This window comes from Schistocerca serialis, chromosome 5, assembly GCF_023864345.2.
Source record: "Schistocerca serialis cubense isolate TAMUIC-IGC-003099 chromosome 5, iqSchSeri2.2, whole genome shotgun sequence".
Classification (NCBI taxonomy): Eukaryota; Metazoa; Arthropoda; class Insecta; order Orthoptera; family Acrididae; genus Schistocerca; species Schistocerca serialis.
This window is the reverse complement of record NC_064642.1, coordinates 552,493,757-552,518,929: the sequence shown is the minus strand read 5'-3', so window position 1 is coordinate 552,518,929 and position 25,173 is coordinate 552,493,757. Positions and strand designations below refer to the sequence as shown.

At 41.9% G+C, this 25,173-nt stretch overlaps 1 protein-coding gene across 2 annotated transcripts in view; it reads left to right on the top strand.

Moving 5' to 3' along the window:
* The window catches only part of LOC126482367 (protein GDAP2 homolog), a 991,597-nt gene that overhangs the window by 799,128 nt on the left and 167,296 nt on the right, over positions 1–25,173 (top strand). The window lies entirely within an intron of this gene.

Below are 25,173 nucleotides of genomic sequence, written 5' to 3'. Positions count from 1 at the left end.
CTCTCGTAATTTCGATAATAAACCTCTCCGTATTGCGTAACGCCTTTCTTGAAGTGTCCGCCACTGGAGCTTGTTCAGCATCTCCGTAACGCTCTCGCGCTGACTAAATGTCCCCATGACGAATCGCGCTGCTTTTCGCTGGATCATGTCTATCTCTTCTATTAATCCAACCTGGTAAGGGTCCCATACTGATGAGCAATACTCAAGAATCGGACGAACAAGCGTTTTGTAAGCTACTTCTTTCGTCGATGAGTCACATTTTCTTAGAATTCTTCCTATGAATCTCAACCTGGCGCCTGCTTTTCCCACTATTTGTTTTATGTGATCATTCCACTTCAGATCGCTCCGGATAGTAACTCCTAAGTATTTTACGGTTGTTACCGCTTCCAATGATTTACCACCTATGGCATAATCGTACTGGAATGGATTTCTTCCCCTATGTATGCGCGTTATATTACATTTATCTACGTTTAGGGAAAGCTGCCAGCTGTCGCACCATGCATTAATCCTCTGCAGGTCCTCCTGGAGTACGTACGAGTCTTCTGATGTTGCTACTTTCTTGTAGACAACCGTGTCATCTGCAAATAGCCTCACGGAGCTACCGATGTTGTCAACTAAGTCATTTATGTATATTGTAAACAATAAAGGTCCTATCACGCTTCCCTGCGGTACTCCCGAAATTACCTCTACATCTGCAGATTTTGAACCGTTAAGAATGACATGTTGTGTTCTTTCTTCTAGGAAATCCTGAATCCAATCACAAACCTGGTCCGATATTCCGTAAGCTCGTATTTTTTTTCACTAAACGTAAGTGCGGAACCGTATCAAATGCCTTCCTGAAGTCCAGGAATACGGCATCAATCTGCTCGCCAGTGTCTACGGCACAGTTCTTGACTCGGGACTGATTTTTTTTCAAGTCAAAGCTTTTGGAACAATAATAACAACTCTAATGAGGTTCTGTTAAGTTTTACATAACAGTTGTCTTTCATTCAAGAAGACATTTTTCAATTTTTCTCATACAAGATTTGTTGTCTTAATATGCAAAAATGAAGAAAGGCAACCATTCATCACAGATGATTAATGTGTGGTATAAAGACTCACATAACAGAACAGCAACTAATGAGCTTACAAACTACCAATCTTTTTAGAGTGTAAATACTCACAGCCACACAGACACCCAAATGCATCCACTAATGATCTTGACAGCAGCAACTGCGTGTGAGTGGTTGTTCATGCCGACAGGAGTGCAGGAGTGGTAGAAAAGGAAATGCATATGGGAACAGGAAAGTAGTAAGATGTATGGTTTAAATGGTTTAAAGTAGGGGTTGGAAGTTAATCAGAGAAATAATCAAGTGGGGTTTGGAGAGGGGGGGGGGGGGGGTGTTCTCAACAAAAGTACCAAACTGGGAAGTGAAAGTGAAAGCAGAGAGGAGAGGATGGAAGGGGAGGGTGGGGGGAGGGGGATTATATACAAGGAGATGCAGTAAGTAAAGCTTTGAATGGCATCAAGTGGAGTATAAAATGACAGGTACCAGGGTACGCAGGGCACTATGCATTGGCTAAAGTAATGTGGGCATGTACATACAGAACTAAAGATGCATGTACACTGGCTACAGGCAGTGTCTTACAAAGTTGACATTCTGAGTGGTTTGGAGCAGTGTCATATTAAACAACTCTATCCATGTGTACTGACTGCAGAGCTGTCAGTGACACAGACAGACCTGGAACACCCGCCCTTAACAGTCTCTCATCCCCAGGGGTATAATTTGTGCTCCAGGATGCCATTGGCAGTTCCCGTGGAAGCAGGCATTCATATAGCTCTTCAGTGATTCATAAAATGAAGATGAGATGCAGATTAAGAAAATGCCACCGATTACTACAGTAAAATGATGTCTCATCTTATAGATAAACTGATGGAAAAAAATAGCAACACAAGGAAAGTAGAGTAATGAAATTTTGGGAATACGTTTGTCTGGGTAATATTTTTAAGTGACTAAATCTCCAAGATCACATGCTAATGTAAGTGCAAAATAATAAAATTTGAAATACTGGTACATTAATAACAGGTTGTTGAATGCAAGCATACAAAAGTGCATGCATTGTGGTGTACAGGTGCTGGATGTCAGTTTGTGGGATGCAGTTCCGTGCCTGTTAGACTTGGTCAGTCAATAACGGGATTGTTAATACTATTTTTGGTTGACACTGGATTTGTCATCTGATGACATCCCTTATGTGTTTGATTGGTGATGGATCTGCTGATCGAACAGGCCAAGTCAACACGTCAGCACTCTGGTATGTGGGCAAGTGTTATCATGTTGGAAAGCACCCTCTGGAATGCTGTTCATGAATGGAGCACAACAGGTCAAATAAACAGATTTACATACAGTTTTGCAGTCAGTGTGCATGGAATAACCATGAGAGTGCTCCTGCTTGCATATGGAGTTGCACTCCATGCCATAACTCCAGGTGTAGGTCCAATGCCTCTAGCATGCAGACAGGTTGGTTACAGGTCCTCAACTGGCCTCCTCCTAACTAACATGTGGCCATCACTGGTGTCAATAGCTTTCATCAGAAAAAAACGTATACCTCGACCCTGCCCTCCAATGAGCTCTCACTTGACACCATTGATGTCACTAATGGTGGTGGTTTTGGATCAGTGGAATCCTTCCTTTAGTGCAGTTGCCCTGAAGTGTGACTGTGAGTGGTGCTTGCACACTTGCAATGTTCTTCAGGGGCCCTGGAAAAAATTTCTGTCCTGAGAAACCTACAATTCTTCGAAAGTTGTAGAGCATGGAAATCAGCAATGGCCCAGGCCTTCTCATCCAAAGGGCAGGAGCCCACAGATGATGTCGTGTGTCCAAGGAATTTGATCTCTGGAACACCAAAGACACACTTCTCCAGCATCTGACTCAGAGCTGTCCTTTAAGTAACCAATCTGTAACAGTTTGTTGTGTCACTGTGGTCCCAACTGCTGCTCAAATTGGTGCTGCAGATTCAATACAAGGTGCCAGAGCCATGTGCCAAACACTCTTGGTAGTGCCATGTGGCCATCCAGAGTCTGGTCTGCTTGCGATCGTACATTCTCAGGACCACCATTGCCAACAGTCCTGTACAGGGCAAAATTCCTGCCAAGCCTTTCTGAAATATCTCAGAAGGAACTGCCAGCTTCTCATAGCCCTATTACCTGACCTCACTCAGTGAGGAGCTGATAATGGTGTTTTTCTCAACTAACATCAACTTGCCATATCCAACTTCAGAGGTAACTTACATTCACGACGTTACTGTATGTATTAAAAGTGAACATGATTTGTGTCCTCATAGGGGTGCTATGTTAGCACCACTGTTTTGTGACTGGCATGAAATTTGAATAGATATCATCTTCGAAATTTAGAAACACACCCACCAACTTTCGTCTATGTTGCACAACCCCTTCTTGGTGCTGTGATTTTTTTCCATCACTGTAGTTATAAACACAGTGGGGTTCTTAATATTTTCCATGTGCCAGATCAATACATGAAAGCCTGAAAAAGTTAGTAGTTAAGACAGAATATGTTTAATGTTTTAAATAAAATATTTTAATGGAATTTAAAGAGTGTACACTGAACATAATATGAAACATTCAACATTACCTTCTCCTCTCTTACCCCCTCTTACTTTGCATGTTTCTCAACCCCCTCCAACCTGTAATTAGTTTGTTTTCATGATGTAATCCACAGTGATTTACTGACTGACAAAGTAGTATAATCTTGTGATCTTACTTTGTATACCTCAAATACAGAAAAGTGTATTTGACTTTAAGACAAATAGAAAAATCTCTATAATTGCTTTTGAAATTGTTAGTTTCTTCCTTAGCAAGGAAAGAGGGATATGAAACTTCCTAGCAGATTAAAACTGTGTGCCAGACTGAGATTAGACTCGCACTCATTCTGGAAAAAAGGATAGCTTGGGGAAGATTAGAAAGGAGAGGCAAGCCGTTCAAGACTCCACGTTGAGCAGTCTCTGACCTGCTGACTTCAAGTTCCAAATCACCATTATATTTAGTTCATTGAAGTGCATTTCATAATACAGTGTCTGCTGATCCTAATTCCTTCTGTGGAATGTGATGAATTATGTACAAGAACCCTGCTAAACAAACTCTTGTGTAATGTAGCTTTGGCATGACACTGAGAAATTCTTTTGTTGGACATTACTTGAGTCATATTCCATGAAGCTTGTAGAGGGAACTTACTAAAGCATGGAAATAAATTTAGAATGAACATAAAATTTTATTTTTTCGAAGCAATCCATCATTTTTGCCATCCAGGAAATGGGCTGCTACCTTTAGTGTAGTTGCCCTGAAGTGTGACCGTGAGTGGTGCTTGCAGTGTTCTTCAGGGGCTCTGGAAAAACTTTGCAGTTGTGAGGAACCTGCAGTTCTTCGAAAGTTGTAGAGCATGGGAAATCAGCAATGGCCCAGACCTTCTCATCCAAATGGCAGGAGCCCACAGATGATGATGTGCATCCAAGGAATTTGATCTCTGGAACACCAAAGACACACTTCTCCAGCTTGACAACAACTTCTGCCTCTTGAAGGCAGGAAAATACCTTCCAGAGGTGCGGGGAGGGCTGCATGAGGTTGCATGAGTAGATAAGGATATTCTCCACAAAAGCAAAACAACTGAAGGTGCCACATAGGCCACTACCAAGAAGATGTTGCCAGGTCTGTGTGGTGTTGCAGAGCCCGAACAGAATAAATATGCATTCGTAAAGACCAAAGGAGGTGACTGTTCCATCTTCTCCAAGTCCTGCAGGGTGAGTGGAATCTGTGTAAATTCTTTTGCCAGTCTGCTTGTCTGCAGATGGTTGCACCAGATGGACTTTCAATGTAGCTGTGCAGGAGAGGCTCTGGGTAGTGGTCAGGGACCATCTTGGCATTGAGGGCTGGAAACTTACTGCACAGGTACCGTCCCATCTTTTTTGGTATGAGGTGTAGGGTAGAGGCTCATGCACTCTTCAAGGGACAGAGGACACTGGCAGTGATCACTACCTCAATTTAAGTCTGCACAGATCTTCACTTGCCCTTTGAAAGGCAGCAGGGCTGGCAGAAAACAAGGGGGCCCATTCTTGTTGTAGTGTAGTGCAATGTATCTTGGTGCACTTTCCAGAGGGCACTGGAAGGGGCTGGGAACAAGGAGAGTAAATTGGGCAAAGAGATCAGTAAAGGGGCTGGAATATGACAATGCCTTGATGGCAAAATGGGTAGCGTTGCGGACCTAAAAGAAATGTAACGGCGGGACATGCCATCAATGATGGAGTGATTCGACTGGGCAAGGAGAAGGATGTAGTAGGTGATGAAGTCAGCGCTGGGGATAGCATCTGTAACATTGGCCATTGTAAAGGCCCATGCACAATCTGTGCCAAGGCCAAGGTTGATGGACCGGATGTAGGAGAAGTAAGTTGTGAGAAAGTTGTGTGTGTGGGAGTCGGGAAGGTGGGGAGGAGGGAGGGGGGGGGGGGGCAGAGGAGGATAACAATTTGCAGTGATAGTTGAGAAATCAGAACCATTGTCAAGCAGGTAGGCTGTTGTGGAGGTGAGGTTGTGATAGTCATGCACAGACAGACACTGAGAAATAGCACAGCAGCCGGGCATACCTACTGCTGATGTTAGGGAACCATGCACACGGTGCCCGGCAGTTCGCGGCATCATTGCTGAAGCACTGATGATACCAGAAAACATCACCAACACCACGAGTATGGCAGTTACCACTAGCTGTTAGAGGGGAGTGAGCACCTATGGGGGTAGGTGCATTGGCAGCCGTAAGCATCACAGGACAGGGACGGGGATGGTCGCAACGCAGATAAAAGAGGTTAAATGTGCTCCAGTGCAGATGTGAGCTTGTTTATCTCACCAGATATGTGAGTTATTAGCTGCACTACATTTGTGCAGGGTTCATGGGACATAGAGGACAGGAGTACTAGGGATTGCGGTAATTTCAGAAACAACCAGTTTTTGGTTATATTGGTTTTTTTTTTTTTTTTTGTTTTTCTAACAGGAGTTTAACCAGACTGTTAAAACTGCTCAAAGTAACTGGTTTCTGAAATTACTGATTTTCGGTTTATAAATGTAGAAATTGAACAAGGATTGAAAAATTTGTCTCCCTAACCTTCAAGACAAATAGAATCAAAATATTAAATTAAATAGGTAAATACAACAAAACATAGTCTCTCCACCATTTGCTGCTTTTCTCAAAATTTGATAAGTGGTTATGTACTACAAAACATCACCAGTATTCGCTTACAGATTCTAATTTTTTTTGTAACGCTGCATGAATATCATGTTATAATTGAAAAACATACCACTATTTAGGCAGTTTAGATATTCAGTGGTAAATGGTGAAAACTGAGGTTGGGGAACTCTATTTTTTCATGTTAATTTGTCTGTTTTCAAGGGCTGCAAGGAGATGAAGGAATATTGTGTAGACACAGGCAGCAGATCAGCTACTTTGCATTTTTATCATAAACTTTGAATGAATTCTCAAGTTTGAAGTTTTCCCCTCATGTGATGTCATAAGTTTGTCGTGGCTCCTCCTTTTTTTATCTTTTAAAGCAAATGAAGCATTGTACTTTATTCATACCACATTTGGTAAAATACTTCCAGACTAGGGGTGGTGCCCTTCTGTAATGTAACTGATGTCCGATGAAGACAGCGAGAAACTTCCATGTTGATGATATAGGGCAATTCTTGCACACTGCATGCACAGGCATTCCATCTAACAGGCCCCAGCACATGTTAGCAGTTACAGTATTCTCTCAGAAACACTGTACCATTTCTTATGGCACACATTGGTTGCATGTATCAAAATAGTTGTTGTGGTCTTCAGTCCTGAGACTGGTTTGATGCAGCTCTCCACGCTACTCTATCCTGTGCAAGCTTCTTCATCTCCCAGTACCTACTGCAACCTACATCCTTCTGAATCTGCTTAGTGTATTCATCTCTTGGTCTCCCTCTACGATGTTTACCCTGCACGCTGCCCTCCAATACTAAATTTGTGATCCCTTGATGCCCCAGAACATGTCCTACCAACCGATCCCTTCTTCTTGTCAAGTTGTGCCACAAACTCCTCTTCTCCCCAATCCTATTCAATACCTCCTCATTAGTTACGTGATCTACCCATCTAATCTTCATCATTCTTCTGTAGCACCACATTTCGAAAGCTTCTATTCTCTTCTTGTCCAAACTAGTTATCATCCATGTTTCACTTCCATAAATTGCTACACTCCATACATATACTTTCATAAACGACTTCCTGACACTTAAATCTATACTCGATGTTAACAAATTTCTCTTATTCAGAAACGCTTTCCTTGCCATTGCCAGTCTACATTTCATATCCTCTCTACTTCGACCATTATCAGTTACTTTGCTTCCCAAATGGCAAAACTCATTTACTACTTTAAGCATCTCATTTCCTAATCTAATTCCCTCAGCATCACCCGACTTAATTCGACTACATTCCATTATCCTCGTTTTGATTTTGTTGATGTTCATCTTATACCCTCTTTTCAAGACACTGTCCATTCCGTTCAACTGCTCTTCCAAGTCCTTTGCTGTCTCTGACAGAATTACAATGTCATCGGCAAACCTCAACGTTTTTATTTCTTCTCCATGGATTTTAATACCTACTCCAAATTTTTCTTTTGTTTCCTTTACTGCTTGCTCATTATACAGATTGAATAACATCGGGGAGAGGCTACAACCCTGTCTCACTCCCTTCCCAACCAGTGCTTCCCTTTCATGCCCTTCGACTCTTATAACTGCCATCTGCTTTCTGTACAAATTGTAAATAGCCTTTCGCTCCCTGTATTTTACTCCTGCCACCTTCAGAATTTGAAAGAGAGTATTCCAGTCAACATTGTCAAAAGCTTTCTCTAAGTCTACAAATGCTAGAAATGTAGGTTTGCCTTTTCTTAATCTAGCTTCTAAAATAAGTCATAGGGTCAGCATTGCCTGACGTGTCCCCATATTTCTATGGAATCCAAACTGATCTTCCCCAAGGTCGGCTTCTACCAGTTTTTCCATTCGTCTGTAAAGAATTCGCGTTAGTATTTTGCAGCCGTGACTTATTAAACTGATAGTTCAGTAATTTTCACATCTGTCAAGGCCTCCCTTCTTTGGGATTGGAATTATTATATTCTTCTTGAAGTCTGAGGGTATTTCACCTGTCTCATACATTTTGCTCACCAGATGGTAGAGTTTTGTCAGGACTGGCTCTCCCAAGGCTGTCAGAAGTTCTAATGGAATGTTTTCTACTCCCGGGGCCTTGTTCTGACTCAGGCCTTTCAGTGCTCTGTCAAACTCTTCACACAGTATCAAAATAATACTGATTGCTTATCCCATTTTCTATAATAAGGCAATATTTCAAAGCAATTGACATTTTACAAATAAGAATTACTCATTTTTTTAAAAATGATTCATTTAAAAACCAAAAGCTTTAGCACTGTTGCTATGACTAATTATACTTTGGTTCTTTTACCTGGTTATTAGTGAATAGTAAAAAAATACCTGTTACAACCAAGGCCAAACAAAAAAAAAAGCACAGTTATTCAGAACTAAAATACTGGTATCAGTTTTAACTGGTCAATTTTTCCAATCACTAGGGTGTACATATGGGAGACTGTGTGAAGGGGCATCAGGATGGCTGAGTGGTGGTGGCAACAGTGACCCTGTCTGCTATGATATCTGCCATGTTATGTTCATACAGTCATGCACAGCTAACACTATGTGGACTTTGGCGGGCAGATGTGCAAGCCAATTTGCGAGTAGCAGCATTTTGGGAATGACAGCTGGCAAGTGCGCAGGATTGTGAGGATCACATGTTGACACGTTCCTCTGATAAAAATAGTGCATTTCTGGCATGGCCATGTGTGCTGTTGGCCAGTCTTTCAGGCTATCAAACCTACTGGACTGTGGCAGGCTTGCGATGATATCGCACGCCTCTGCAGTGACCAGAGACTCAAGCCGCGCAATTTTTAGGGCAAATTGTATGGTGTCACTAGTGACTGAGAATCCAGGTCATGATTGCGGGGAGGGGGGGGGGGGGGGGGGCCGAGCATTTAGGTACTGACTGAGACTGAACTTGGAGGTAGCGGCAGCCAGAATTGGTCTCATCCTGCGACACAGTGCTTCACTCTGTGTTAATGCTGGAGTGATGTAGTGTGCTGCACTATGCCCACAGCCCATTTTGGCAGGCACTAGGCAAGTGGTGCAGGAAGATGACATTGGCAGTCACTCTTTTCGCACGCTTGTAGCCTGGTGTGGTGAGCACTAGCCAGGTTGTGGGCCACTCGAGGCAGCAGCCCACAGTGTGAAGCTTTGAATTGGTGGGGGGGGAGGGGAGGGGGGTCGGCTGGGGTTACCTGTGTGTGATAAAATGGGTTTTGTAAGTGTGGAGGATAAAATGGAAAGGTAAAGCATGGGAACAATGTAACAAAAAGATGTCCAAACACTAAGCATTTCCTTTATTGGAATGTTAACAGGCACAGTTAATTGCAGAATGTGTTTACAAAGATAAGTTGCCACAAAATTTTTGCGAACAAAAAGTCTCAGTTGAGTTTGTCCTGTAATCCTTACCTCTCATGAATGTGTTACTAATACACATGAGGGGTGCCCAGCATCCATGTGTGGGGAATCAGTTTACACAGTTTGTTTAGACAAGATGAGAAACATCATTAATATTCTTGAGATAAGATAGATGGGGCTAACCCAGCACACAGTGATCAAGGAAATATGCAAATACAAACAAGTGAACTTGGAAGTATCATGAGTGTATCTCAACTAACATGGTGATCAAAGCAAAATACAGTTACAAATAAATGAACTTGCAATACCATGGGTGAAGCTAATCTAATACAGTTGGGGATTTCAGTCTTTAACAGTGTATGAATGGAGCCAAAGTAGTTTGTGTATAGTTCACAAAAAGAGGCGGGATCTGGCTGTCCTCGATATAATTTAATGGGCTCCATGAAGTGGATACTGCATGATCAGACATGAGACCGTAAAGTGGGTGCCAAAGAATGTTGCCCTGAAATATAGTGTCAGTCTTAGTACTAGTTCTCCAAAGGCATGGCGGGGCCTGCAATGCTGTTTGTTTATAGAAACACAAAACCGACTCACCATTTATGTCTTTGTGGGTCACGTGCCATCTAGTATGATTATGGTAAGCCATTAAGTTCTGATTATCAAATAACTTAACATAAACTTAACACCAAAAGTCAAAAATTGCTGGACTCATCAAGTGCACAGCTCATCGCCAGTGCAGGAAGTGCTAGAAGCTGGGAATGCTTCTTGTGGCATGCTTTAGGGAAAAATCGCACACACCGCCACAAAGAGGTGCTTTCCAGAGAAAATTCTTGTCCTCAGATGCATACACTTCACCATGTGATTTTTTGCTGGGTGTTGTGTCATCTGCTACAGTGTGAGATTGTCTGTTAGAGCAGATAGGTGATGGGCATGAACCCATAGTAGTGTGTTGCCATATGCCATAGAGGCATAACTTTAACAACAAAGATATGTGTAGTAAGAGCTTGAGCTTTCCAGCTGGCTGAATGGCATAGCATAGACTCCTTTGAACTGTGGTGTTGGAGGACACTCCTCAGAGTGCCGTAGGAAACAAAGAGAATGAACTGTATTATAGTTAATAAAATCATATTGCTATTTGGAAGGTCTGATGCTGAAACAAAAACAGCCCTACTGTTGGCGTATTGTTAGAAGGCTTGGTTCACTGGAAAAGACCTTAAGGGTGAGAAAGATGAAAGGCACAGGGAGAGCAGGGTAGCAAAGGATGAGATGGATTGATGGCATCACAGAAGTAATTGATTCCAACCTGGAAAGCCTGTGGCAGATAGTGCAGGATGGAAGAAATTTGTGTGCTTTAGTTCATGGGGTCACAGACACTTGGAACTGACTAAACAATGAGAGAAGGGGGAGAGAGAGAGAGAGAGAGAGAGAGAGAGAGAGAGAGAGGAGCATTTTATAATGTGGACACTTAATGACAGGATACATGAGTAAATTTAAATGCCCCATGTCTGTGTTGCCTATGTTGGGGTTTATGTGAGGAGGAGGGAAGTCATCCATTTTATTTGAAGTTATAAAGTACCTGTTGAATTCTTGACAGATCTGTATGGAGTCTGTAACAGCTTCCCCATCAATTTCTAATTTAGGCTTAAAATGAGTACTTCTCTGCATCTACTTCTGTCTTGACAATCTGTCATATAGTTTTTGATTTTTTATAGTATCTGAGATGAATTTATGGTTTGCCATTTGTTTTGCCTGTTTAATGACTCAATTATTCTAGTATATTTGTTTACATGCACCACAATGTCATGATGGTTTCTTGCTTCCCTGTGCAGTTTCCTCTCTCTAATGCTTGAGATCTTCAGGCCTTCAGTTATCTGTAAGCTTTTTCACACTGTATATGTAATGTTATGTAGGTGACTGTATTCATGAATTATGAACAGTGGATTCTGAATGACAAAGAAGTTTCATTCAGTTTTGAGAAAAATGTATTCATATTTTATTGTTTAAATTTCCTGACTCTCTTCACTATATAGATTTTATCTAAATTTGGCAATGAGAAAAATAGAGCTGAATGGTCAGATACCCGCAAGTCTAAAATGAATTTTCAGTAGCACTATAATCGATATTCCTAACAAAGTTAACTATACATGTTGCAGCAGATTCTGTTATTGTTCATTAAAATTTATTATTAGGCCATTTGTAGATAACAAGTCTGTCAGAGAAATGGCATATTTCTCATTAGCTCTTGTATCTACATTGTAGTTGGCACAAACATTTCAGGCTGCAGCCTACTCAGAAAAGTTTAAAGTTTGTCCAGAAATGTACATGTGACAGACTATCCATGGATACAATATATACTAATAATTAATATCCCAAATTCCAAAAGTTCTGGGCAGTAGCTTTCAAATTAAAGTTTCTTGTTCAACCAATTAAAAGTTTGTCTGACTTCAAAGCTTAGTGACTGTTCTACTAGAATGCATCATCTTCTAGAATTGTTTTCTCTGCATAAATGCATTGCTAAATTGTAGCCAGCAAGTGAATTTATCAAGTTGATATTCTCATTTTTAAGCCAGTAGCTTCTAGAATTCATGTCCTTCAGAAATACTTCCAGTTCATATACACTCCTGGAAATGGAAAAAAGAACACATTGACACCGGTGTGTCAGACCCACCATACTTGCTCCGGACACTGCGAGAGGGCTGTACAAGCAATGATCACACGCACGGCACAGCGGACACACCAGGAACCGCGGTGTTGGCCGTCAAATGGCGCTAGCTGCGCAGCATTTGTGCACCGCCGCCGTCAGTGTCAGCCAGTTTGCCGTGGCATACGGAGCTCCATCGCAGTCTTTAACACTGGTAGCATGCCGCGACAGCGTGGACGTGAACCGTATGTGCAGTTGACGGACTTTGAGCGAGGGCGTATATTGGGCATGCGGGAGGCCGGGTGGACGTACCGCCGAATTGCTCAACACGTGGGGCGTGAGGTCTCCACAGTACATCGATGTTGTCGCCAGTGGTCGGCGGAAGGTGCACGTGCCCGTCGACCTGGGACCGGGGCGCAGCGACGCATGGATGCACGCCAAGACCGTAGGATCCTACGCAGTGCCGTAGGGGACCGCACCGCCACTTCCCAGCAAATTAGGGACACTGTTGCTCCTGGGGTATCGACGAGGACCATTCGCAACCGTCTCCATGAAGCTGGGCTACGGTCCCGCACACCGTTAGGCCGTCTTCCGCTCACGCCCCAACATCGTGCAGCCCGCCTCCAGTGGTGTCGCGACAGGCGTGAATGGAGGGACGAATGGAGACGTGTCATCTTCAGCGATGAGAGTCGCTTCTGCCTTGGTGCCAATGATGGTCGTATGCGTGTTTGGCGCCGTGCAGGTGAGCGCCACAATCAGGACTGCATACGACCGAGGCACACAGGGCCAACACCCGGCATCATGGTGTGGGGAGCGAACTCCTACACTGGCCGTACACCACTGGTGATCGTCGAGGGGACACTGAATAGTGCACGGTACATCCAAACCGTCATCGAACCCATCGATCTACCATTCCTAGACCGGCAAGGGAACTTGCTGTTCCAACAGGACAATGCACGTCCACGTGTATCCCGTGCCACCCAACGTGCTCTAGAAGGTGTAAGTCAACTACCCTGGCCAGCAAGGTCTCCGGATCTGTCCCCCATTGAGCATGTTTGGGACTGGATGAAGCGTCGTCTCACGCGGTCTGCGCGTTCAGCACGAACGCTGGTCCAACTGAGGCACCAGGTGGAAATGGCACGGCAAGCCATTCCACAGGACTACATCCAGCATCTCTACGATCGTCTCCATGGGAGAATAGCAGCCTGCATTGCTGCGAAAGGTGGATATACACTGTACTAGTGCCGACATTGTGCATGCTCTGTTGCCTGTGTCTATGTGCCTGTGGTTCTGTCAGTGTGATCATGTGATGTATCTGACCCCAGGAATGTGTCAATAAAGTTTCCCCTTCCTGGGACAATGAATTCATGGTGTTCTTATTTCAATTTCCAGGAGTGTAGCTGCTCATCATTCCAGTCTTTATCACCATCATGTTACCTGTAAGGCATTTAATATTCTCTGGTAGGTTGTTCATTACATTTATGCCCATGTGACTAACTCCTTTCTGTACTTGAGCTACTACCTACCACTCCGCCACTCCCCCCCCCCCCCCCCCCCCCCCACCCCAAACAAAATAAATAATTTATTAACTCATTATGGAATGTAAAAATGCAAAATATACTAATTTCTTACTTTTTAAATCATTTGTAGCAGTAATCATGTGTACTGCAAAAGTAGCTGAACTAAGGAAATTTAATAGTTGTGAGGTATAGGTTTTCCAATTAAAGTTGTGATCTGTCCGTAGTCCCAAAAATTTACAACTGTCTGTTTTGTGCATTTCAGACTTTTGGTAGGTTATTTTTATACCTTGTGGAGGTACGAGAAATAATGAATTGTTTGTACTGACAGTTAGATGCTTGTGATATACACTGAAGCACCAAAGAAACTGGTATAGGCATGCATATTCAAATACAGAGATATGAAACAGGCAGAATACAGCACTGTGTTTGTCAATGCCTATATGAGACAACAAATGTCTGGTGCAGTTGCAGGTTATCAAGATTTAAGTGAGTTTGAGCATGCTGTTATAGTCGGTGCATGAGCAATACACACAGCACCTCTGAGGTAGTGAAGTAGTGGAGATGTTACTGTATGACCATTTCACAGGTGTGCCGTGAATATCAGGAATCCAGTAAAACATCAAATTTCCAACATCCCTGCAACCAGATAAAGATCCTACAAGAATAGGACCAATGACAACTGAAGAGAATCATTCAATGTGACAGAAGTGCAATCCTTCCACAAATTGCTGCTGATTCCAGTGCTGGGCTATCAACAAGTGTTAGCATGTGAACCATTCAATGAAACACCATCAATATGTGGTTTTGGAGCCGAAGGCCCACTCGTGCACCCTTGACGACTGCATGAAACATAACGTTATGCCTCGCTTGGGCCTGTCAACACTGACATCAGACTTTTGATGACTGGAAACATGTTGCCTGGTCGGACAAGTCTCGTTTCAAATTGTATCAAGCAGATGGACATATATGGGTTTGGAGACAACCTCATTAACACATGGACCTTGCAAGTCAGCAAGGGACTGTTCAAACTGGTGGAGGCTCTGTAATGGTGTGGGACACGTGCAGAAGGAGTGATATGGGACATCTGATATGTCAAGATATGACTCTGACAGGTAATACACACATAAGCATCCTGTCTGATTACCTTCATCCATTCATGTTTATTGTGCATTCCAATGGACTTGGGAAAGTCCAGCAAGACAATGCAACTTCCCTTATGTCGAGAATTGCTACAGAGTGGCTCTGGGGACACTCTTCTGAGTCTAAACACTTCTGCTGACCACCATATTCCCCAGACACGAACATTATTGAATATATCCGAGATGCCTTCCAACATGCTGTTCAGAAGAGATCTCCACCCCCTCATACTCATACAGATTTATGGACAGCCCTGGAGGATTCATGGTGTCAATTCCCTACAGCACTACTTCAGACATTAGTCGAGTCCATGCCATGTCGTGTTGCAGCACTTTTTTGTGCTCACGTGGGTGCTATATGATGTCAGGCAGGTGTACCAGTTTCTTTGGCTCTTAAATGTATTTCTAATCTGCATCTGTGCTTGGACTCTAAGAACCATTGTAACAATCATGCCAAAGAGCACTTACTATCGTCCTTCATATTTGGGTTTCTTGCCATTCCATTTGTGTATGTAGCAGAGGAAGATTACCTCTCAGCAAAATGTCATTAATCCAGTCTTAACCAACTTTTATTCTGCAAGGAACTGTTGTGCACAGCAATGGTAGATTAATTTAAGGAAGCATTGGAACACTGCAATCAGTCACAATCCCTTTGCTTTTTGTTATTCCTGAATATCCATATTTCAGCTATAAATAGCACTCTTTAGTGTGAAAATACAAGGAATTTACAGATGTATAATTGATTTAGATAAATGAGTAAGTAAAACATCACATTATCGAGTAGCAATAGCAGTGATCCATTCTAGTCAACATACCGTTCGTCTGAGTTCCCATCCAACAAACTCGCAGCAGTATGTGTCGTTGTATGACTTTATTGGTGTATAGGCAGAAGAAAACAGGTTATTGTTCACAACAAGTGCAGCAACCTCAGTTTGCACCATGTACTATAATTAGGATCCTCTATATTACATGTATTACAGAAATAACTAACCCAGTTCTGTTTCAGTATAGTAGCTTAAAACTCGTTTTTTAATAAATAAAATCAGTGAGTGTATTTGCATATCACCTGTAAAATACATCAAGAAATTTTAATTTACTATGTGATGAGATGAACTCTTTCAAACCATGGATCTGCATTGAGGCGACCTCCTGAATGTTGAACATGTCATTCCCCCCCTTGATGTATTGTGGTATTAATGAAAAATACAGTAATAATAATAATAATAATAATAATAATAATAATAATAATGATTGCATACAGACATATACATACATGCAATATATCAACTGGTTCTGTCTGGAAAGTTTTCATTAAAGTAGTAGAAGCTGGTCACAAGTATGCCTTTCGGGTGCTTTTTAAACTGAGCTTTATATGTAGTATGTAGTAACATTTTATGTTTGCTGGAGATTTACTCAACATGTGTGTACCTGAATAGTAGGAAGCTGAAATGTAAAAATTCCTGGCAGATTAAAACTGTGTGCCGGACCGAAACTCGAACTTGGGACCTTTGCCTTTTGTGGGCAAGTGCTGTACCAACTGAGCTACCCAAGCACGACTCACGCCCTGTCCTCACAGCATTACTTCTGCCACTACCTCGTCCCCTACCTTCCAAAATTTACAGAAGCTCTCCTGCGAACCATGCTGAACTAGTACTCCTGAAAGAAAGGATATCGCAGATACGTGGCTTAGCCACAGCCTGGGGGATGTTTCCAGAATGAGATTTTCACTCTGCAGTGAAGTGTGCGCTGATATGAAACTTCCTGCAGATTAAAACTGTGTACCGGACCGAAACTCAAAATTTTCAGAAATTATGTAAGAAATGAGACTGGGTGGCAGTAACTGCCATTTTTATTACAGAGAGACACTACATTGGCTTATTTTAATCTGACTGGGGAAATACTCTGAACTGATGATGTATTAAACATGTGACTGACTACATAACAAATTATAGGACTAGAACTTTTAAGTATCTTGTTGCAAATTTCATGAAATCCATATGAACTTTTACTTTTCAGAGTCCTGATGATCTTCAGTATTTCGGATGGAGGCGTTTGACAAATTTTCATTTCACTAATTCTCCTCTGAATTGATTCTTCAACATACTCTTTTGCTTATACATCTGAACCTGTTGAACTGATGTTATCATGTACTTTAAAAAGAAATTATTAACAATATCTGCTACCCATGAACTGTCTTCTGTAATGCTTCTTGTATTCTCTTTATAAAAAATGTCTTCTTTGAAGGCTTCTTTCACTGTCTCTGAACTAAGCAATATTCTACATTGATTTGATTTTATTGTCTAATCTGCTCATTTATGGCTAGATGAGCATATTGCTGGATTTTTCACAACATTTTCTTAAAATGTTACAGAATGTTTTATAATATGAAAGTGCAATTGGATCTTTTCTTGTTCTGGTTATTTTGTAGTTTTTCCTTTTTTATAAACTTTGTAGTAACCCACAATTTCTTAGAAGACATCTTAGTATGGCATTTAATTAGTTAATTAATTTATTCATTTATATGGAAAAACTGCTTTCAAAACTGGCTAAAAAAATTATTAAAATATGGTGACTTTAGAGCTGACACTATACCCATTATAGACTGCTCCAGTCTGCATTTTTAAACTTCCTTTGAAACAGTTTGACATTAATCACCCTACTGTTTTCATTGAGTGCTTATGGCCTGCACAGCTAGCTAAACTATAGTTTGTAGAACAGAGTTCAGCATGACCTATGGTCACTTGCCGCCCAGCCAACTCCGGTGCCAATCTGATGCAAACTATATTTTCTGTGTGACCTCTTCCCATATTATGCTTCATGCCCCTCAAACATTAACACTATACCAAGAAATCTAGTCTTGTTAGCTTAATACCTAATATGTCCTGCATCACATATTATTTAGGAAGTTGGTGATAGCTCTTCCCAGTCGCCTAGTAGCAGTAGTTCACACTTGTTTGGCACTGCCATCAGATGGCCTTACACCTAGCTCCTTTGCCCACAGACCTTCTTTATGAATCAGCCTGTCTATTAGTGAAATCTGTATCAAAATCTATACAGCAGTTCCTGAGATTAGCTCAAACATACAGACAAAAAACACAACAGCAGACTTTTATTCATTCACGTATTGATAGGAGATACAAAAAGATGAAAGATGGATAAAAGATAAGAATATACTAATTCTGGGTTTTCTAATTCTCTTTATTACTACTGATACAGGGCTACTAAAATTAATCATTCATTTTCAGAGCCCTATATTTTCCAAAATATTACTTGTGCAAATGTGACTGATGCATGAATGGAACTGCAAACTCATGAAGTCTGACTTTTGCACCCTAAAAAGATTCTATGAGTGCCTCACTGGTCACACATCCAAGTGGTAATCTAGTTTGTTCCATACCTTATGTAGCAAAATCCTGTCATCATTCATCATAGCAGCATTGACATGTTCTGTGAGCTGTTCTAGTATTCCTGGCAGTGGGAGTACATAAACATGGTACCCCAAAACGGAAAAAGTGACAAGGCATCAGGTCGGGTGACCCAGAGGACCAAAAAAAATAGAGCCACATCATCTTCACCACTATGTCCAGTCCAGTAATGCAGAAGTTTGTCTTTTAGGTAGTGATGAACCTACAACTACAACTGCAACATATCAAGACAAGAGGTATCCATCACAGTCTTGCACAGAAGAATAACACCCCACACAGCTTCATCTGTGACACTGCACAGAAAAACGTTAACCTTCAGCAAATCTCATTTATGCCCCACAATTACATGACAATGTTCAGTGCCCCACACTCTCACATTTTGATGATTAACCTGCCCTAGATAAATGGAAGGTTGCTTCATCACTTAATATCAGCTTGGGTGTGAAATGTTTATCCTCAAGTGCTTCCTGCATTGTGATGCAAAGTTGAAGGTGCCATGCTTCCTGCACTGTGATGGAAAGTTGAATGTGCCAGCTATAGTCTTTGGGTTTTAATTGTCACACAAGCTGCAGATGGTATGCTTTGAAATTCAACCATTGTCACAAAGTCTTCCACACAGTTTGCTGTAACATTACAAGCTTGTGGCTTGCACGAATCTTCTTCTTCTTCCTTTTTTTGGGGGGGAATGAGGGCTCTGTGTGTGTGTGTGTGTGTGTGTGTGTGTGTGTGTGTGTGTGTGTGTACAGAGACAACTTGTGTCCCTAAATTATTGATACCAATGTACTATGCTGTGTTTACATGGTTGTTCTTTTCCATAATTCCTTCTGAACGCATGCTGCAATCTTATAAATAATAAACATCTCACATATTCCAACGCATAAAAACTCTTTTTTGTGTGTGTGTGTGTGTGTGTGTGTGTGTGTGTGTGTGTGTCCTCAGAGTCTTTCGTGACAGCATACATGAATAAAACGTTCTCGGTTTTCCAGCCGCGTGAATTCGAATAAAATCCTCGAGCTTTCAATGGCCGTCTGTGCCATCGTCGTCAGGAGTTCACTGACTGCCGGGGTTGTTATGGTCTCTCGCTTATATAGGTATGGTGACATTATCAGCAGCCAATCAGATCAATCCAATGTGGCGCACACACGTAAGTCGATCCAGGCAGCTGGCGGAGCTATTGACCGTGGCAACACCGTCTGCTTTCTTTCGATGTCCAACGCCCATCCTCATGCCCCACTGAGTGTGTATCCCTGGTCTCTGTTGAAATTGTTGTTGTTTAAGTGAATCTTGGCTGCTTCCTTTATAACAGAGTCCCAATACGTAGATGCATGAGCCAACACTTTTGTATTTTTGAACTGTATTTTATGTCCGTTTTCTAGGCAGTGCTCCGCTATGGCCAGCTTGTCAAGCTCCCTTTGTTTTACATGGCGCTTGTGCTCAGTACTACACTCCGCAACAGTGAGAATTGTCTGTCCAATGTACATGCTGCCACATTCACAGGGTACACCATACACACCAGACACTCGAAGAGCAATGTCGTCTTTAACAGGGCGCAACATATCTCGTATCTTGGGGGCGGGCCGGAACCCTGGTCTTAGCCCATGTTTCTGCAACAGACGTCCTAACTTACTGCTAGTTGCTCCACAGTATGGTAGGAATACAGTTTGTTTGGCCTCTTCTATTGATTCACCAGGTGTCTTTCGTTGGCGGCCCTTGAAAGCGTTAGTGATGTCTCTTTTGCTGTATCCATTTCCCCCAAAAACACATTTTAAGTTCTGCAATTCAGACTGTAGGTGGTTGTCATCAGAGATAATCTTGGCTCTATGAACCAACGTGTTCAGGACAGCTTTCTTGTGTACAGGGTGGTGGAAACTATTTGCGTACAAGTACCGATCAGTGTGCTAGCTGCCTGGGTTGACTTACACGCGCGCGCCACATTGGATCGATCTGATTGGCTGCTGATGAGGTCATCATGCCTATAAAAGCGAGAGACCATAACAACCCCGGCAGTCAGTGAACTCCTGACGACTATGGTGGAGATGGCCATTGAAAGCTCGAGGATTTTATTCGAATTGATGCAGCTGGAAAACAGAGAGTGTTTTATTCAACTTCTTCTTCTTCTTCTTCTTCTTCTTCTTCTTCTTCTTCTTCTTCCTCTTTTTTTTTTAATCAAGGCGCGCGCGCGGGCGCACACACACACACACACACACACACACACACACACACACACACACACACACACACACTTTACATATATAATTCATGTGTTATGTCTGTCTGTGAGTTACCTATCAGTCATATAAATAAATATTTTAGTAGATCAACAACAGATAAATATAATAATTAATAAAGCAACCATTTTTAAAAAGTTATACTTCCTTCTCTGTATCATTCTAACTATAAAGTTTTTTAATTGTAATTAGAATTTGGGAAGGGTGTATCACAAATAAGATAAAACACCTCTCCTTATTGTAAATTAAGTATTAATAGGATCACCATAGGTATGTGGGTAAGGCATACATAACACATAAAATAACATACACAGAATTGAAGTGTACAGAATTAATTTTTTGTTTCTAGCAACACAAAAATGCATCCATGAATGAATAATCGTACTATCTTCAAAGATACCTATTGTACCAGAGGTAACTCACACTACAACTAGCTGTTGGATTTATTATTCGCCGCTCCTGTTTAGTATAGAGCATCTGTAATATAAGGGCACTGAAACTTTATTTGCTGGCCAGCTCGTATGCAGACAGCTGCTGAAAGCAATGACAGTACAGCTGCTGGAGGGGGATAATAACCACATGTTGAAGTCTGTTTGGATGTGTCCTAGATGTGGTGGGGCTTGTGGCATTGGCTTGGTGTCTCATAGGAGTGAAGGATCTTCTTAGTTTTGCTGTTTTGCAAGATCTCAATGGTGTGGTCTCTTGGATGCAATATGGAAGGGAGTGGTGTATGGTAGTTGTAATGATGATTTGATGAGATCTGTGCAAATCATGATATTAGTACAGTCACCCAAAGCTCTGCGGATGAAAATGGGGTGTCTGCTGTGATGTCAAGCAGTTGGTTGACAGATCTTGGCTGTGTGATTTCAGAGCTATTGTACCAACTGTGACTGTTATACTGTTGATGGCAGCAGTGTCTTGTGATAGTCAATAGAATGTGTAACGACTCCCCACACACCATTTCTGCTAATGATGTGCGGATGTCCAGCTTGTACTGTGTGAAGATCTTAGAGGATCAAAGGAAGGGCCTCTGTCCATTTCTCATAACGGCACATAAGAGTTGCCTTTGTGATGTGATGCTATTTTTCTACCAACCCATTGCTGGTGGGATTGTAGCATGTGATATGATGATGCTGGATGCTGCATAATTTGGACACTTCTTGAAACAAACATATTCAGATAGCCAACCATGATCTGTAGTGAATTCAGAGGAGCTAACTGAATTGTGCTATCCAGATGGCAATGAAAGGCTTTGCTGTTGTCTCAGCAGAAACGTCATTGATGGGTGTAGCTTCTGCCCATCAAGTACAGATGTTAGTGCTGTGCAAAGGTATCTGGTTGTAAGGGAAGACTATGAGACCATTGTGGACATGGGAAAATCTTGCTGGAGAGCCTTGAAACTGCTTGATGTTGACATGTACATGTTATCCCATTTTGCATTGCTGGCAATGAATTCCATAACATGCCAGTGCATGGACACCTTTTCTTATCAATGACCACACAAAATGGTCCGTCAGTAACTTGATGGTAATGCTTGCTCCTGGTATGTGACAGAATGTGAACAATATTGGAAGCAGCTTTACAGAGACTTGGAAAAATGTAGCCCCTTGGCTTCTGCTGAGAGACATCACACTGCAGTGTTAACTTGGTGCCTGGCACTGGGATTCGGGGAAATTGCAGTCCTGTGGAAAGGTCGGCCAATAATGCTGTAGTTTGACATCTGCAGTCTGTGCAATTGTGAGTTCTTTGGTGTTTGCCAAACCACAATGCATGAAAATTAATTGACGACATTGTACTCTGCTCCTTTTGTGTGGGACAAATCCATCTTAAATGACTGACGAACTCTGTACATCTGAACTGCTATGAAGAAACACTTGTCACTGGTGTTCTAGAAAGTGGAGACTATCTGTTTGTGGTTGGTTTAAATTGTCATTTAATAGCTTCATAAACTGCAAGTAGTTCTCTGTCATGTGTACTTTGCCAATGCTGCACCGGTTGTAGCTTTTTGGGAAAAAAACATTAAATGGTTGCCAATATTGGTAGATGTGGTGGCGTTGGTCTGCACTATTGCTGTTTGGTTAGTTTCTACGATTGTTGCCAGGGGCACAGATGACCCTGGATGATTGAGAAGCACTGCACTAGTTAGGCTCACCTTGAAGATCATGGAAAGTTTTTTCCATCTCCGGTGTCCACTTGAGCCTGTGGTGCCATGTGCTGCAACTATGCCTGTGAGTGGGATTTGTATAGCCATGATAGCCAAAAAATGGTAATGATGAAAGTTGACCTTTCCAAGGAAAGTCATAATTGCTGGTAATCTGTCAGCTTTGGAAAGGCTTGCTGGGCTGCTGTCTTTTCCAGTAATGAACGAATGCCATCTGCCAGAACAGTATGATCCGGGAAGGTTACATCTGCTTTGCTGATGACACACTTTTCTTCATTCAGTATTCTGCCATAGTTATGCAGCTAGTGATGCTCTTCCTGCACGTCATTCAAGTAGCTTGGTGTTTTGTGAGAACACTAGAATGTCGTCAAGGTATGCTGAACAGAAGCGAAGCTCCTTTGACACATCATCCACAAAAAGTAGCAATGCCTGTGCAGCATTTTTGAGACCAAATGACATAAAGTTCAGACAGGCCAAAGGGCATAATTCCTGCCATCTTCAGGATGTCAAATCTGCCACAGGCATTTGGTTGTACACTTTGTGATAGTCTTTGATGCTGAAAAATTTTGTGATGGCTAATGCACAGACAAAATCTTGAATGTTTGTACAGGGTACTTGTCTGGGACTGTCCTGGCATTTAAAGTGCAGTTATCACCCCAGGTGCACCAACATCCATCTTTCTTTTGCACAAGGAGCAAAGGTGAAGACCACAGGCCAGCAGAATGATGAGATTATCCAAGTTTTGAAAAGTGCCGTGGTCCCGTGGTTAGCGTGAGCATCTGTGGAACGAGAGGTCCTTGGTTCAAGTCTTCCCTCGAGTGAAAATTTTACTTTCTTTATTTTCACAAAGTTATGATCTGTCATTCGTTCATTGACGTCTCTGTTCACTGTAATAAGTTTAGTGTCTGTGTTTTGCGACTGCACCGCAAAACCGTACGATTAGTAGACGAAAGGACGTGCCTCTCCAATGGGAACCGAAAACATTTGATCGCTAGGTCATAGGTCAACCGATTCCTCCACAGGAAAACACGTCTGATATATTCTATACGACACTGGTGACGGCATGTGCGTCACATGACAGGAATATGTTGTCGACCCGCCTAACTTGTACACTTGGCGAATGGGTAAAAAGATTCTTCTACCTTGCCCAATTTAGGTTTTCTTGTGGATGTGACAATCACTCCCAAAAAACTGATGGAAACATAAGAGTTTGTCACATAAACTGAAAATAAAAAATTAAAATTTTCACTCGAGGGAAGACTTGAACCAAGGTCCTCTCGTTCCGCAGCTCCTCACACTAACCATGGGACCACAGCACTCCTGTGCTCACATTATCCTTCATGTTGCCTATCTTGTGCATAGACTACTTAGTTTGTATATTTTGCTTATTTTTTCATGGTTCCACACAACTTCTTCCAGTTTTCTCGATTGATGTGTGTTCAGTTTTTCAAGGTCTATCCACTGTGCCAACTTATAACTAAATCTGAGGGGGGAGCAATGGGGAGGTTCCCTTGTAAGGAAACATTATATTAAAGTAAAATTAAATGTGTATATGGCATAATTGGCAAGGAGTCCCGTTCTGGGGAGTTTGGTCGCTTGGTGAAAGTCTTTTAATTTGATGCTAGCGCGCACGCGCGCGCACACACACACACACACACACACACACACACACACACACACAGTGGAGAAAATCATCTACCTAGCCAGGAACCAAACCTGGGGCTTCGTAATTAAGAGTCAGCAATAGTGTTAACCATAAGACCATGAGCTGCTGACTTTGTTAAAGCAATCTTACAGCCACCTACAAAGACTTGTGCTTTTGTCGGTTCAGTAAAAGACAATTGGGGATTGTGGAAGGCTGGAATCTACAGAACGCCTTGTCAGTTTGACAAAGCCTATATTGGTTGGTCTACAAGCATACTATGTGAAAGGTGCTTTGAACATGATCACCACATTTGTCTTTCACAGCCCAGTAAGTCAACCATAGCCGAACATTTTATCTCCACATGAAATTGTATGGACTATTCTGCCACAGTGATCTTGGCCCTGACAAGACCCTTCTGGAATTCAATAATTAAGGAATATGTGGAAGTATGTTTGGCTAAAGATCTTATTAATCTTGATGGCTGCTTTCAACTATACCAGGTGTTGGATCTGGTGATTTCTTTAATATCTTTAGAAAGAAAGCATTTTATAGCTAATTGCACATCTAGTGACAGTTGTAAAACTTGACACTTGAATTTTATCTCTGCAAGTCCACGTTCTGACTGGAAGTGTGCATCTAGTATCACCATTACTCATGCTCTTGTGCACCATAAATGGAGCAATATTTGAAGATGACACCAAATGTTACAGAGGGTGCTCATGTAACAACTGCCTTTGTGCATGTGTCTCTGCACTAATTTTGGTATAAAGTTAATGGCATGAACTAGTAACATCCAATGTAAAACAATTACATGAAGATGAGTGAATGGTTTTCTGCCAAAATATCATGGCAAGAAAT